Source organism: Mustela nigripes, chromosome 17, assembly GCF_022355385.1.
Source record: "Mustela nigripes isolate SB6536 chromosome 17, MUSNIG.SB6536, whole genome shotgun sequence".
Taxonomy (NCBI): Eukaryota; Metazoa; Chordata; class Mammalia; order Carnivora; family Mustelidae; genus Mustela; species Mustela nigripes.
Window position 1 is genome coordinate 18,523,443 of NC_081573.1, and position 16,680 is coordinate 18,540,122.

At 40.8% G+C, this 16,680-nt stretch overlaps 1 long non-coding RNA gene and 1 pseudogene across 1 annotated transcript in view; both read left to right on the plus strand.

Moving 5' to 3' along the window:
* The window catches only part of LOC132005066 (uncharacterized), a 293,915-nt gene that overhangs the window by 16,922 nt on the left and 260,313 nt on the right, over positions 1-16,680 (plus strand). The window lies entirely within an intron of this gene.
* On the plus strand, positions 8,519-10,469 carry LOC132005790 (methyl-CpG-binding domain protein 4-like; annotated as a pseudogene).

Below are 16,680 nucleotides of genomic sequence, written 5' to 3' on the forward strand. Positions count from 1 at the left end.
CCTAAAGCAAATAGGGTATATTTGTTACATATAATACTAATGTTATTTTGTAACCAGGTATCTACTTAACAATGTATCGTGAACATTTTTCCTTGTCAATAAAAATTTTTTAGGACATGGGTTATAAGGATAGTTAGAGAGCATTTTATGTTATTGTTCCATATTTTTTTTAAAAGATTGTATTTATTTATTTGAGAGGGAGACAGTGAGAGCAAGCATGAGGAGAGGGGATAAGGCCAGAGGGAGAAGCAGACTTCCCGTGGAGCTGGGGCCCGATGGGAACTCGATCCCGGGACTCCAGGATCATGACCTGAGCTGAAGGCAGTTGCTTAACCAACTGAGCCACCCAGGCACTCTGTTTTTCTAGCCAGTTTACAATTTTCAGATGAGTTGTTGAAATGATTTTTTATTATGTATAGGGCACAGTGAATATCTTTTTACATATAGCTTTGCACACATCTCTGTATTTCCTAAGCATGGTTTTCTTGGAAGTTGAATTGCTGGCTCAGAAGATTTGTACACTTTTAAAACATTTGATACACCTTGTAAACTTCCCTCTCTCTGACCAAAAATGCAAATGCGTGGCAGATTCTCCCATTCGTCTTATGCCTAATAGCGTTTTATATCAGGATTTTCAGCATTCTTGCTCGTGGTATAATCATTTAGTAAGAATTATATTCTTGCAAAGTCAGCTTTCTGTTTTTACAACCAATGGCTACGAGGGGAGAGACAGACCACTGCAGATACCAGCCTATGGCGTGCTGGGGGCCAGCGGGAGGCCCAGCTCAGCATGAAGCTGGTACTAGGAGTCTTCTCTGTAGGTAGGCATGAGCTCTACCAGTGGGCTGCCCCATGGAACAGGCTTCTGTGGTGGTCCTTAGTACTTGGTGGTATCAGAATCACCTGGGAAGTGTATTAAAATGTAAATTTCTGGATTCAGATCCAGATCTAAACATCAGAATCCTTGGTGGACTGTCCCAGGCATTTGTATTTTAAACAATCTCGTCAAGGGTACGAAAAGGAGGTGGTTCTTGGGTCTATACTTTGAGCAAAGTTTTGGTTTTGAGCCATTTTAAGAGATTATTCTTCGGAATAAAATATGAGAAATAAACTGGACAGGGGTATTTATGCCTTGTCACCAAGTGCAAAGGTGGGGTTTCTCCAACTTTCTTCTCTCAGTTTTTTACTTTTTAGTGCCCCCCGCTCTTTTTTGGAGAAAGCATACTTTTCCAAATTAGAAACATCTTCTTTGTATCAATGCATGATTTTTTTAAAAAGATTTTTGTTTATTTATTTGACAGAGAGACACACAGTGAGAGAGGGAACATAAGCAGGGGAAGCAGGAGAGGGAGAAATCAGGCTTCCCGCTGAGCAGAAAGCCTGCTATGGGACTAGATCCCAGGACCCTGGGATCATGACCTGAACCCAAGGCAGATGCTTAATGCCTGAGCCACCCAGGTGCCCCAATAAATGATCGTTTTTTTTTTTTTAAAGATCTAATTTATTTATGAAAGAGAGAGAGATTGAGAGAATGAATGGGAGGAGGTGCAGAGGGAGAAACAAACTCCCTGCGGAGCAGGGGGCCTGATGTGGGACTTGATCCTGGGACCCTGAGATCATGATCTGAGCTGAAGGTAGACGCTTAACCGACTGAGCCACCCAGGTGCCCTCAATAAGTGATTCTATCACTCCCATCCTTTCATGTCTCCTGCAGCCTATTTTGCTCTGATGAACATCTTGTAATTTGCCTAGACTCCGTGTATGTGACGTCACAGGATCCTTACTGCAGCCCTTCAGGGAAAGGCATGCTGGTGTTAGGAGCTATTGCATTTGTAAAGATTAAGAAACAGGCTTAGAGAAGTTAAATAATAATAATAATAATAATAATTATTATTATTATTCATCGAGTCTGTTGTGTCTCAGCACCCCTGAGGAGTAGAGATTAATATTGTTAGGCCCAAAGTGGTCATCAGACTGACCCATGTGAGCTGTTTAGAGACAGAACTGAAGGTCACATCACAGTCTGGTCCAGATCAGATCTTCACTGGAGCTGATCAAGCCCTTGTTCTCCGGTGTGTGTGTGTAGTGAGGGATGGGATCCAAGTTCTGGGATCTTGCTTCTTGGTCTAGAGCTGTTTCTGTCTGCAGTATATTTACTTACAATGTTAGTGGTGTCCATGGTGGGGGAGGGGGAGCAAGTCACCTACCTTTCCTTGGCTCTTAGACTGTCTCGGTCCCCTAACCCAAACACCAACCAGGGTGGAGAAAATGCACTCAGAGGCAGCATATTTATGGAAGCTGTTCATACATCCTATATGAATGGGCTGTAGAAACAGGGCTGGCATGGAGGAAATGAACATTTACCATTGGTGCTGAACGCCATATCATCTGCCCCTGAATTTCTAGGATGCTATCTAGTCGTTTATGCAAACACGAGGCATTTTAAGATATGGTATTGAAAACAGACTTGGCATTAAATCATAGTTCTGCTCTTTACATACTTTATAGAGAAAGTAGGGTGTGGTTTCACTCATACAGATTATTAGGCTCATCTCCTTAGAAGAGTCTAGCTTCTTGAAGTAATGGGATTGATGTGTATAGGATTTATTTCAGTGTAAGTAGCTCTTAAACTATACTTAAACTAAGTAGCTCTCAACTCTGCAGTTGAGAACAGAGACATAGGGAATGTCCATCACTTCTGTTATCTCATGGTAAAGATCAGGTATGAAATATAAACACATAAGAACGCTTTTCATCAGACAGTTTACTGAGAGCCGCAGGTCCTTAAAATAGCTCAGTTTCTCTAGATTCAAAACGGAGGGAAGAAGGCAGTGGATTTTACCTCCATGATGATCTAACAACTTCTCTTCCTGAAACCTCACACCCCTTCTCTCTCATTCCACCTCCAACAGTGGAAGAGAACTGGCAGACTTCCCATTACCTCGTCTACACAGGGACTGCATCCCTCTCTGTGTACTTTGCCTTCCCTCCTGTGACTTGGGCTGCCACCTTCCTTTGCCTTCTCAAGCATCTGGCTCCAGCAGTTTTTCCCTGTTCTGCATCTTCCAGTTTTCCCTCTCCACTGGATCATTCCCAGCAGCATATGCATTTGCTATAGTATCACCCATTGTAAGATGAAACAAACAAACCAACCTTCTTTACCCTGTATCCTTCCTAGTGATGACTTACTTCTCTCCTCCATTTAGAGCAAATCTCCTTGAAGGAGATGTTATATTCTTTCTTGAATGCGCACAGGCTTTCAGCCCCTCACTCCCCTTTGCTGAAGGGGCTCTTGCCAAGGTCACCAATGACCCTGTGTCTTTAACTCCGGTGGTCGTTTCTCAGACCTCATCTTGCTTGACCAGCCTGCCCACAGCATCTGATGCTCCTTCTTTCTCCAACTCTTTATAAACCCTTGGCTTCAGAGAACTCACTGTCTTGGCTCACTGCCTTCATCACTGTTCACTCTTCTGCATTTTCCTTTGCTGGCTTTTCCTTATTGCCCCCACCTTTAAATTTTGGGTACGCCGGGACTCAGTCTTTGGGTCTCTTCTCTGTATTCCCATTCCTTATATTTCCACTTCTGAAACTTTCTCACAGCAGGGCCTACACGGGACAAAACGCCTTGTTTTGTCACCCTGGGATCATCAAGGTTGCCCTGGGCTGCCACATCTTGGCTCACTGTAACCTTTTTTTCTTTAAGATTTTATTTATTTATTTTATTTATTTAGAGCATGTGAGCAGGGGGAGGGGCAGAGGGAGACGGAGAGAGAGAGACTGTCAAACGGACTCCATGCTGAACATGGTGCCCGATACGGGGCTCCATCCCATGACCCTGAGATCATGGCTTGAGCTGAAATCAGGAGTCAGGAACTTAACCAACTGAGCCACCTAGATACTCCCCGTAATGCTTTTATGGCCGAGAAATGCCAGCTACAAATCTTTACTAGATGATCTGTTCTCTGTTCCAGACTTTCAATAGCATCTGCACTTTGATCTCTAAATATGTATCTTTAGCCCAGATCCTTCCCCTAAATGTATCCTGCCTCCTGGAAGTCTCCATTTGGATGTCACTTTCAGCCAGACCTTGGTTCTTTTTCAGGAGGAATTACTCTAGAAATAGGTATAGATTTCGTGCATCCATGGAGGAGGTTGAGTTTAAGGTCTTCCTACATTGCCATTAACAAGGCAGCCCTAAGGGTGAGGGGAGGGGTGATAGGGAGAGAGAGAAGGGAACACAGAGAATCAGTGTGAAAATCAGTTCCTGAGGCTTAACACTCAAATAAGAGAGTTCCAGAAAGTGAAATCAGAAAAAGCTGAGGAAGGATATAATTGGCTAATTCAGGGCACCAAAATTTCTAAGTTAAAATGACCCATCTCAGTACTCCTCTCAATGGATAATTAAAAAAAGAAAAAAAAAAGATATGAAATCACGAAATTTTAGACTTCCAGGGATAAAGAGAAAATTGTTAACAGGTTATAGAGAGGAAAAAAATAACATTCAAAAAGATTAAGCAACAGAATGACTTCTTACCACAATTCTCTGAAGAGGCCATGCCTGAAAAATTTTTTTAGTATAAAAATATTGACATTATAAAAAACTGTCATCATTTGCAGATCCTATGATTGTTTGACCTAAAAAATCCATGACAGTTAACTGAAAAATCCAACCATCAGAACTAGTAAGATGGCTGGATATAATACATGAAAAAACAGTAGCAGTTCTATGCCTATCAGTCTCTCAAACTCCTCAGGTTTTAACCAAACTCCTTTTTTCCCCACAACAGGGTATTTTGGATATTCACATTTCTGTGAATTTTATCATTACACTTTCAGTTACTCGGTCTACACACCTTAGGGTTATCCTTTAATTTTTCCTCCGCATTCAAACAGCAACCTTATATTACAGATCAATCCCACACGATGTCTTTTGAGGATGTCCCCTCTGATAGCACCAATACAACACCCATATATTTTCATTTACTTCATTCAACACAAGTCCAGCTCCCTTCCCCCCTGACTTTGCTCTACAGTAGAGGCTGGAAATATGGAAATGCTCGAAATCTCAGCCTTGAAGCCAGGGGTGACCATTTCACATGGGTCAGGCCAGTGAGCCATTAGTCAGACATCCCTGGAAAGATTGCAGGGTTTTCAACAAAAACTAAGGAAGACCAACAGAATGGATAACATCTTTAAAGTGCTGGAAAAAACCAACCTATAATTATGTATCCAGTAAAAATATCCTTCAAAGAAGTGAAATAAAGGGGATTTCCTCAGGCTAAAGGAAAACAGCCTCAGATAGAAACACACACTGTAGGAAGGAATGAAGAGTGTCAGAAAGAAAGAATATGCGAGAAATATAAAGGAACGTTCCTTACTTAGAAACCAAATAATGATAGTGTTTTATACAATTCGTAATATATGCAGAAGGAGAAATATGACAATGTATAGGGAAAAAAAAGGCAAGAGTGGGGGCAACTGGGTGCCTCAGATGGTTAAGCTTCTGCCTTCCACTCAGGTCACGATCCCAGGGTCCTGGGATCCAGTCCTCCATGGGGCTCCCTGCTCAGCGGGGAGTCTGCTTTTCCCTCTGCCCCTCCCCCCTGCTTGTGCTTTCTCTCCCAAACAATAAATAAAAAATTTTTTTAAAAATGGAAAGAAGAAGCAAGAGGGTATTAAAAATGGAGATAAGTTTCCTGTATTGTTTAGAAAGTAGTAAAAGCACTAATTTAAAGAATCTGCAGCAACAATTAAAAACATTTTTTTAAACATTTTAAAAATTTATTTGAAAGATGGAGAGATCTCAAGTAGGCAGAGAGGCAGAAGCAGGCTCCCTGCTGAGCAGCGAGCCGGATGCAGGGCTTGATCACAGGACCCCGGGATCATAACGTGAGGTGAAGGCAGAAGCTTAACCCACTGAGCCACCCAGGCATTCCTGCAGCAACTGTTTTTAAGTAAGCATGCGTATACTAATGTCCATGAAAAGATTACTAATGGAAAGATTACTCTAAGAATGTTTTTAAAGATAATATAGGAGAAAAATAGTTAAGACATTGATGAATCCAAAGAAGGCTAAACAGGAAGACTAAATCCAGTTTCTTGACTGAGGGTTTGTGGGACCCTCGACTGCCAAAAAGATATTGCCTAGAAATTATGCTCGAGGCAGAAAAAAAATCATTGTGTTTTTTTTTTTTTTTTTAAACTCTGCATACCATGCAATGCCAGTGCTCATAGGGATGAAGGAAGCTCTTTAGCAACTTGGTTAGTGATCTTTTAGCTGATTTGGCGGTACACAGTACAACCTCTTTTATTTGTTAAGCCCAGACTCCGTTCTGAAGTAAGAAAAGGATAACAGATAAGTCAGAAAGATAGGAGGGAGCCAGATTCTGTAGGGTCTTGTAGACCACTATAAAGACTTTGACTCTAAGATAGGAAATCACCAGTAGGTTTTGAACACAGGAGTATCCTGATTTGGCTTTATTTTATTTTATTTTTTAATTTAAAACCATTTTTAAAAAAAGTAGGTTCCATGCCCAGTGTGGAGCCCAAGGTAGGGCTTGAACTTACCACCTTGAGACTGAGACCTGAGCTGAGATCAAGAGTCAGATCCGTAACTGACTGAGCCGGCCAGGTGCCCTGACTTCTGTTTTAAAATTCTGAATGCTTTATTGAAAACAGGTAGTGGGAGTGCACAGGCTAAAGCAAAGAGGTTGGTCTGGACACAGTTGTACTAAACCAAACAGTGGAGACAGAATCTTGGTACATTTTGGGGTGACACCAACAGATTTTTTTCCTGATGGATCAGAGGGAGGGTGTTGGAGAAATAAAAAAGTCTGACTACAAGAAGTCTGACCTGAGCCACTGGAAGAATGAACCCGCCATGTACAGATATGGGGAAGATGATGGGATAAGCATTTCTGAGACTAAGATCAAGAGATTGGTTTGAGAGATGTTATTTCTCTCTCATTCTCTTCCCTTCTGGAAAGTTTTCTTGACTTACCTTTTTAAAGTCTATTTTATGAAGTCTTTAAATTGTTGATTGCCAGGAGATTTTCCCATTTTTTAAAAATTTATTTATTAGAGAGAGCGAGCATGCAAGTGTGTGGGGGGAGGGAGAGAAGGAGGGAGGTAAAGAGAGAGAGAGAAAATCTCTAGCAAACTTGCTGCTGAGTGTGGGGCTCCCTATGGTGCTCTACCTCATGACCCTGAGAGCATGACCTGAGCTGAAACGAAGAGTCAGATGCTTAACTGACTGCACTACCCAGGTGCCCCTCTAATATATTTTTTGAGTGTCCTTTTTCTAGAATTCCTACTCTTGTTTCATGGATGAAATATTTTTTTCTCTCTGAAAACATTAGTTATAATATAAAAGTTTTTTTTTTTTTCCTGCCCCATGAGGTATTCCCCCCTCCCCCACACCCCAGGTTCCTTTCTTTCCAGGGTTTCATGTTTTTACAATTTTTATTCAAAGCTAGTAATTCTGCAAGGTTCATTGTAGAAAACAGCATTATCTGCCCCTATTCCTTTATCTCATTTTGCTACTTCCCTTCCCCCAGTCAAACACTCTCTGTTCTTTTTGCTGATATTTCTAAATACCATGCTTGCATTGCTACCTCTTGACTTTTCAGTTTCAGGCCCCATCCTTTTCATTGGTAAGTGAGAATTTATCCCTCCTTCCTCTCTGTGCTGCCATAAGCCTGCTCTGTTGTCATCCCTCCATGCTTCTGATGTTATTAGGTAGTTACTGCGTGGGAACACTATTATTCTCTGCCTGTTGCAATTATTTTTCTTTTCTTTTCTCTTTTTTTAAAAGATGTTATTCTTAACTCATCTCTACACCCACTGTGGTGTTTGAACTCACAACCCTGAGACCAGGAGTTGCAGGACTCCTGACTGAGCCAGCCAGGTGCTCCTCCCCCTTTTCTTACTGATTTGTAGGAGTTCTTTATATAGCTAGGCTATTATTCCTCTGTTAGTTGTATGTGTTGCAAAAAGTCCTCATTCTGAGTCTGTCTTTTCACTTCTTTATATAGAACTTTATAGTGCTATTGTTATACAGAACTTTAAATCCTAATGTAATCACACATAGCAGTCTTTTCTTGATGGTTTGTGGTTTTCCCCCTCTTGTTAAAGGAAATTACCGAGAGGTCATGAAACTGTTTTCCTGTATTTCCTTCTAAAAATGTAAAATCTTGCTTTTCACATTCAGAACTTCAATGTACCTGCAAAATAAATTTTTCTGTATGATCTGAGGTAGGGATAAACTTTACATGATTTTCCATGTAGGTTATTAGCGATCCCAACGCCATTTATTGAAAAGCTACTGTGGGATCTGATTGACTGGGTCATGCTGATGGCAGCTGTGGCCAAGAGGGTGGCCAGAAAGCAGCTGTGGAGTCCAACAGACTTGCAAGTTGAAAACTTGAGATTTTTGCATCTTGTTCTGCTCTGCTCCTAAGGCATTGCACCTCTTGGCCCCATTGCTGCCCCCCGGGGTCCATTTGAAGGGCATGGTTGGATGGCGTGTCTGAGCCCGGGGGATGGTGGAGCTGCCCCCTTGGTCACCTCCAGTGGGTGCTTTGCCCCAGACCAGCCCTGTGACCTCTGTGAAGAAGGTGTTGCTCTGGGATTGGAAAGAGTGGGAGGAGACAAGAAACAAATGGGGACAAAAAGCAGCAGTGATTGGAATCCCGGGCGGCAAGAATCCATTGCTTCTGCTCTGGTTGGTGGTGGTACCATGACAAAAAGCCACGAGTTTGTCCCATGCGTTGTGAAGCAAAGGTGATTGGGGAAGACAGCGAGAAGATAGGATGAGTATTTGATCAGCCCACAAGGACTGAAGTTCAGATCTCAAAACGCCCTTGCTAATTATCCCCACAAAAATGGAGAGACTTGTTTTACGCTGGAAGATTTGATTTTACTGTCCCTTCTAAAAGGCGCGTCAGGTTCAGATACAAAGACTTCAGTGGGGCACCTCTGACATCGCAAATGCGAAATTAAAGTAACAATTCAGACTGGAACCTTGGGGCACGAAGCTGGTGGAAAAAAGATGCCTCTCCCCTTGAAAGTGGTAGTTTGGAATGGCAAATTGGCAGGGGATTAGCTAACTTTAAAGAAGATGAGGGGTGTTAATGATGTTGACTCAGGAAAGGTTGGAAAGTCCAAAGGAAAGGGGAGACATTCTGAAAGGAATTCAAAGGAAGAAAACTAAAAAACAGCCTGCTGGAAGGGTCTCCCAGATTCTGCTCAAAGCAATAGGAAAAGAGAATCTGAGTTTAATAAGGCAGATGCTGAAAGTGAACCTTGTACAGAAAGTTAGCTTGATTAAAAAAAAAAAAAAAGTTTTAGCTCCACTTCTGACGCTGGAGCAAACAACAAGCCCCTGGAGTAACCAATGGAGAAAAGTGACTGTTAAAAAAAAAAAAAAGCAAAAAACCCCCAAGAAAACCAAAAAGCCCCAAAAAACTCATTGAGTTCAGGATCAAATTTTTGTTTTGAACAAATAACTTCTGGCAGCGTAAACAAATTCTGTTCAAGCGAAGAAGCACAAGGAAAAGTGTGAGGAAACCTTTTCGGAAGCCGGGGAACTATAAACAAAAGTAGAAACCGGGGGAAGGAAGGAACATTTGCATCCTGACAGTTGAAAATGTGGTTCTGAAATGGACAACTCATAAACTGAGAAAGACTATTTCTCTGAAAATATGTCAAGAAGATACCGTTCCACAGACACAAATAGATAAAAGGAAAACAAGCCTATGTTTTCCCAGCGAATAGAACAGAAAAGCTCTTCAGCCATTCCCCGCCCCTCCCCACCCACCACAATGCAAAGCCTTTAAGAAGTGGACACCCCCTGGGTCACCTTTTAATTTTGTCCAAGAGACGCTTTTCCATGAGCCATGGAAGTTCTTCATTGCTACTGTAATTCTCAGTCAGGCAAAAGGACAATGTCTTTGTTTTGAGAGTTTCTGGAGAAGTGTCCTTTGGCTGAGGTAGCTGGAGCCCCAGATTAGAGAGATGGGTCAGAACCTCTTAAACCTCTTGGTCTCTATGATCTTCTTCTTCTTTTTTTTAAGATTGTATTTATTTATTTGACAGAGACACAGCGAGAGAGGGAACAAGCAGGGGGAGTGAGAGGGGAAGAAGCAGGCTTCCCACTGAGCAGGAAGCCAGATGCGGGGCTTGATCCCAGGACCCTGGGATCATGACCTGGGCCGAAGGCAGACGCTTAACGACTGAGCCACCCAGGTGCCCTGCTCTTTGATCTTTGAGCACTGTCAAGTTCTCAGCTGAACATCTGACCAAGCAGTGGAGGTATCCGATTGAGCCTCCTGGGACTGGCAACTATGGCAATGACTCTTACTGAGTTTTTTTGCATTAGTGAGTGGAAACAGGTGCATCCTGAAGACCATAAGCTAAATAAACAACATGAATGGCTTTGGGAAACTTGTGAAAAATTAATTCTGTCTTAAAAGTCTTTGAAGTTTTCAAACTCCTTTTTTATACATGACTTTGTACTTGATTCATAAGAGCCCCATTAAGTGCAACCCTGCTTCATAGGCATGTAAATTTTAATCAGTCCAGTTGGAAACATAATGTAGGTTTTTTGTTGTTGTTGTTTCAAATACACACACACACACACCCCTATATATATATTTAAATATTTTATTTATTTGACAGAGAAAGAGACCATACGGGAGAGAGGGAATGCAAACAGGGGGGTGGGAGAGGGAGATGCAGGCTTCCCGCCGAGCAGGGAGCTTGATCCGGGGCTTGATCTCAGGATTCTGGGATCACGACCTGAGCTGAAGGCAGGTGCTTAATGCCTGAGCCACCCAGGTGCCCCTCAAATTTTTATTTAAATTCTAGTTAGCTAACATACAGTGTAATGTTGGTTTCAAGTGTAGAATTTAGTAATTCCTAACTTACATTTAACCCAGTGCTCATCACTAGTGTCCTTCTTAATACCCATCTAGTCCACCCTCTACCCATGTTCCCTCCAGAAACCTTGTTTGTTGTCTATAGTTGGGAGTCTTTTATGGTTTGAGTCCCTCTCTCTTTTTTTGTCTGCCTTCCCCTATGATCGTCTGTTTTACTTCTTAAATTCCACACACAAGTAGAATCATATGGTATTTGTTTTTGGCTGACTTTATTTTGCTTAACATTATACTCTCTGGCTCCATCCACATTGTTGCAAATGGCAGGATGTTCTTTTTGATGGCCGTGTAATATTCCATTGTGTGTATATATACACACCATGTCTTCTTTATCCATTCATTAACTGATGGACATTTGATCTCTTTCCATAATTTGCCTATTGTTGATAATGTAGCTATAAGCATTGAGGTGCATGTGCACTTTCAAATCAGTGTTTTTGTATCCTTTTTAACTTTTTGAAGAATCTTCATACTGTTTTCCAGAGTGGCTGTACCAGTTTGCATTCGCAATGGCAGTATAAGCCGGTTCCCCTTTCTCTGCATCCTTGCCAACATCTGTTGTTTCCTGTGTTGTTAATTTTAGCCATTCTGACAGGTGTGAAGTGGAAGCTCATCATGGTTTTGGTTTGCATTTCCCTGATAATGACTGATGATTTTCTTAATGTGTGTAACCCTGATAGATCTTTGCTACTAATACTAGAATATATTTGGAGATTTAAGAAAAAATAAATTATCTGACAGCAATCCAAAAAATGCAAATGACTTTTCTAATAATGAAATGTGATTTGAAGTTTAGAAAAAAAAAAGCTTCTGTTCTTCACTGGTATTTTTAGTGTCCTTCCTATCATTTGTCAAATTCACACATATGTTTAAGTCTTGTGTTCTTTTTAATTTTTTTTAAAGATTTTATTTATTTATTTGACAGATCACAAGTAGGCAGAGAGGCAGGCAGATAGAGGAGGGGTGAAGCTGGCTCCCTGTGGAACAGAGAGCGGGATGCGGGGCTCGATCCCAGGACCGGAGACCATGACCCGAGCTGAAGGCAGAGGCTTAACCCACTGAGCCACCCAGGCGCCCCTTGTGTTCTTTAAAAAAAAAAATATTTATTTGAGAGCGAGAGAGTGAGTGAGAGAGCGCACAATTGGGGGAGGTACGGAGGGAGAGGGAGAAGCAGACTCCCCACTGAGCAGGGAGGCTGATGGCTGGACTGGATCCCAGGAACCTGAGATCAGGACCCGGGACAAAGGCAGAGGCTTAAACAATTGAGCCACCAGGTGCTCCTAAGTCTTGTGTTCTTTTTATGCCTTTATGTATATTCTTTTTTGTGTATTCCATTGGTCTACTGCTTCAATAACAATGTCTTCATTATTATAGTTTGACTATATGTCTTTGATATCTAGGATGTTTTTGTTCTTCAATAATTTCTTGGCTATTCCTAGCCTTTGTTGTTCTGTATAAATTTTAAGATCATCTTATCAAGTTCCATGAAAATCCCTTTTGGGATTTTGATTTACAGTTGCATTGCATTTATATATTAGATTGGAGAATTAGCCTGATTTTGGTTATGGTATTAGGTATTCCCTTTCATGAATGTGGCATACATTTTCCAGTTTTCTTTAATGTCTCTCAGCGACATTTTATACTTTTCTCTGTGGAACCCTGGCATGTATTTTGTTAGATGCATTTATTTATGTTTTTACAGTTATTATAAAGTGATATTTTTCAGAGAAAATGTCTGTCATAGGCATATAGGGATGAAATTGCTTTTTGTGTATTTATATAAAGCACAGCTTTGCTGAATTCTTAATATAATATTTTGGGTTTTCTATCTACATAATTTTATCACATGATTAATAATAATTTGATCCTTCTCTTTCATCCTTTAGTCCTCTTATTTATCTTACATGTTTTACTCTGCTAATATCTCTAGTACATCATTGAACAGAAATAAAGATGCATTTATCTTTGTTGCTGATGATTAAGGGATATTCTGTCTCAATTCTAATATTACTTTTGCAGTAGGATTTTGGTATTTATTTTCTATTCCCAGCTTGCTGAAGAGTTTTTTGTTGTAGGGTCTCCTGGGTGGCTCAGTCAATTAAGCGTCTGCCTTCGGCTGAGGTCATAATCCTGGGGTCCTGGGACCAAGTCCCACGTTGGACTCCCTGCTCAGCAGGGAGTTTGCTTCTCCCTCTCCCTCTGCCCCTCCTCCTTGCTTGTGCTCTCTCTCTCTCTCTCTTTCTCTGTGTCTCCATTAAAATAAAATCTTAAAAAAAAAAGTTTTTGTTGTAAAAGGATCTTGAATTTTACCAAATGCTTGTGTATGTGTGTATATGCCTGCATGTACCTGCAGAATCTTTCAAAAAATTGTGTTTTTTATCCTTCAGCTTGTTATGTGGTGAATTACATGACTCTGGTTAGCTTTTATTTTATTTATTTGGTTTTTTTTTTTTTAAAGATTTTTATTTATTTGGGTGCCTGAGTGGCTCAGTGGGTTAAGCCGCTGCCTTCGGCTCAGGTCATGATCTCGGGATCCTGGGATCGAGTCCCGCATCGGGCTCTCTGCTCAGCAGGGAGCCTGCTTCCTCCTCTCTCTCTCTCTGCCTGCCTCTCTGCCTACTTGTGATCTCTCTCTGTCAAATAAATAAAATAAAAAATAAAATAAAATAAAAGATTTTTATTTATTTATTCGACAGACAGAGATCACAAGTAGGCAGAGAGGCAGGCAGAGAGAGAGAGAAAGGGAAGCAGGCTCCCTGTGGAGCAGAGAGCCCGATGCGGGGCTCGATTCCAGGACGCTGAGATCATGACCCGAGCCGAAGGCAGCGGCTTAACCCACTGAGCCACCCAGGCGCCCCTATTTATTTGGTTTTTAAATTAAATTTAATTTTATTATTTTTAAAAAATTTTATTTATTTATTTGACAGACGGAGATCACAAGTAGGCAGAGAAGCAGGCAGAGAGAGAGGAGGAAGCAGGCTCCCTGCTGAGTAGAGAGCCTGATGCGGGACTCGATCCCAGGATCCTGAGATCATGACCTGAACCGAAGGCAGAGGCCTTAACCCACTGAGGCACCCAGGCGTCCCTTATTTGTTTTTTTTTTAAAAGATGTATGTATGTATGTATTTATTTATTTGAGAGAGACAGGAAGAGAGTGACGGTGCGGGGCACGGGATGGGTAGAGAGAGAGGGAAAGAGAAACTCAGGAAGACTCCAGTTTGAGTTCAACTTCCAGTTGAAGACTCCAATAGGAGGTGGGCCTGGATCCCACAACCCTGAGATCATGACCCTAGCCAACACCAGGGTTTGGAGGCATAAATGACTGCGCTTCCCAGGCGCCCCTAGTTTTTATTTTAAAAAATATATATTCCTAGATGTGGTTTGCTAGTATTTTTTGAATTTGGCCCATAGTTTTTGTTATTGCTTTCTCATGGGTTGGTGTCAAATTTATGTTAGTTTCATAAAATGGGCTAAGTGGCATTCTTATTCTTTTTGTTGTTGTTTGTTTTTCTTATTTTTATTTTAAAAAAAGATTTATTTATTTGACAGAGAGCACACAAGGATGGGGAGCAGCAGGCAGAGGGAGAGGGAGAAGCAAGCTCCCCACTGAGCAGGGAGCCCAAGGCAGGACTCATTCCCAAGTTCCCAGGAGCAGGACCTGAGCCAAAGACAGATGCTTAATCAACTCAGCCACACTCATGAGCCCCTGTTTTTTAATTCTTTTAATTTTTAATGAAAAACATGGTTTATGAAGTTAGAATAATCAATTACTTGATTGGATGAATTTACCTTTGAAATTGGTTTTGACATTTTTTTTTCTTTTTCCTTTGTGGGTTTAGTTTTAATGACGGATTATATTTCCTATATAGTTTTAGGATTATATAAGTTTTCCTTTTCTTTCTGGATAAGTTATATTTCCTTGTGAAATTATCTATTTCATGTAATGCCCGGCTATATTGTGTTAAATTGTAGATAGTACCCTCTTCAACTTTTTTGAATCTCTACTTTTTTCCTGATATTATTTGTGTCTATTTGCTTTTTGGGTTGGTTTTCAGAGTTTTATCCATTATATCAGCTTTCGGTTTTGTTTATCTTTATTGTAGTTTTTTCTATTGTATTATTATACTGTTGTCATTTTTAGGTGTGGTAATGGCATTAAAGTTTTATATTTTAAAAAGATTCCACAGAGAGTGTTTTTGAATGAAAAGATAGAAATTATGGAATTGCTTTAGGCTAGGAGGATTTAGATGAAGCAAGATTGGCCATTTGTTGATTATTACTGAACCTGAGTGTCAGATAATAAAAACTCACAATACAGTTCTATTTTCCTGTGTGTTTGAAAATTTCCATAATAAAAAATTAAAATATACCACATTTATTTCTTCCTTTATAAATGTAGTCTGATATTCTTTTTCTAATTTAAGTGAGAAACTTAGTTTATGAATTTTTACTTTTTTTTTCCCTTTCCTACTTCAAGGTTTTAAGGTGACATGTTTTCTTTATATATAAGTTATCTGCATCTTGCAAGTTTTTAAAGCAAGGTATCTTTTACCAATGAAATGCACAGATCCCAAATGTACAGTTTGGTCAGTTCTAATAAATTCATATATTCTTGTAACCTGCACACTTATCAAGTTTCAATCAACCCAGAAAGTTATTTCATGTTTCTTCTTGGTCAAGCCTCCCTCCCCAGAACCAGCCACTCTCCTGGATTTTGTCACCATCAGTAACTTCTACCTGCTTTTAAAGTTCCTCAGAGCCTGTCCTCTTATCTCTGGCTTCTTCTCATTCAGCATAAGACTTTTGAAATTCATCCACATTATGTGTATCAGTAGTTCACTCCTTTCTATTTGATAATAGTATTCCTTTGGATGAATAAATTACAATTTATTCAGTCATTCTTCTATTGAGGATTGCTTGGGTTGTTTCCACGTTTTGGCCATTATGAACGCGCTGTTATTAACAGTCTCATGTTAGTTTTCACACGGACATGGTTCTATTTCTCATTACTCTTGGGTAAACACTTGGGAGGAGAATTATTGGGTCAATTGAGTAGTGCATGTTAAACTTTCTAAGAGACCGCTAAACGGTTTTCCAAAGTGATGTTTGCATTTTATACTCTTTTTAGAAATCTATCAGAGTTCTGGTTGTCCATTATCCTCTCTGATTTTTAAAAATTTTATCCATTCCCAGGGCACCTGGGTGGCTCAGTGGGTTAAAGCCTCTGCCTTCAGCTCAGGTCATGATCTCAGGGTCCTGGGATCAAGCCCCATATCCGGCTCTCTGCTTGGCTGGGAACCTGCTTCCTCCTCTCTCTCTGCCTGCTTCTCTGCCTGCTTGTGATCTCTGTCTGTCAAATGAATAAATAAAATCTTAAAAAAATTTTTTTTTAAAATCCATCCTAGTGGAAGAGGGGTGGGATCTCACGGTGGTTTTGAATGGCATTGCATGGTAATACCGGTAAGACCTTCTCACCGGCTCACCTGCTCTTTGTGTATCTTCTTATATAAAATGTCTCTGTTTTGGAGTTGGTTATGGAGGGGACATGACCTCCAGTCGACCCCTCGGCACCTTAGCCCCTCCTCTGTCCCTGCAACATCCACTGCCCACTGTTCCACAGCCAAAGCCTTTTCAAGAGCGTGACCTTGAGAGGATACAGTGTTGAGATCAGCTGGGCAGTTTGTTTCTGAAGCCTTTAAGATTCTGCCGGGGTGGGATCTACTCATCTGGCAGCTGCTCAACACAA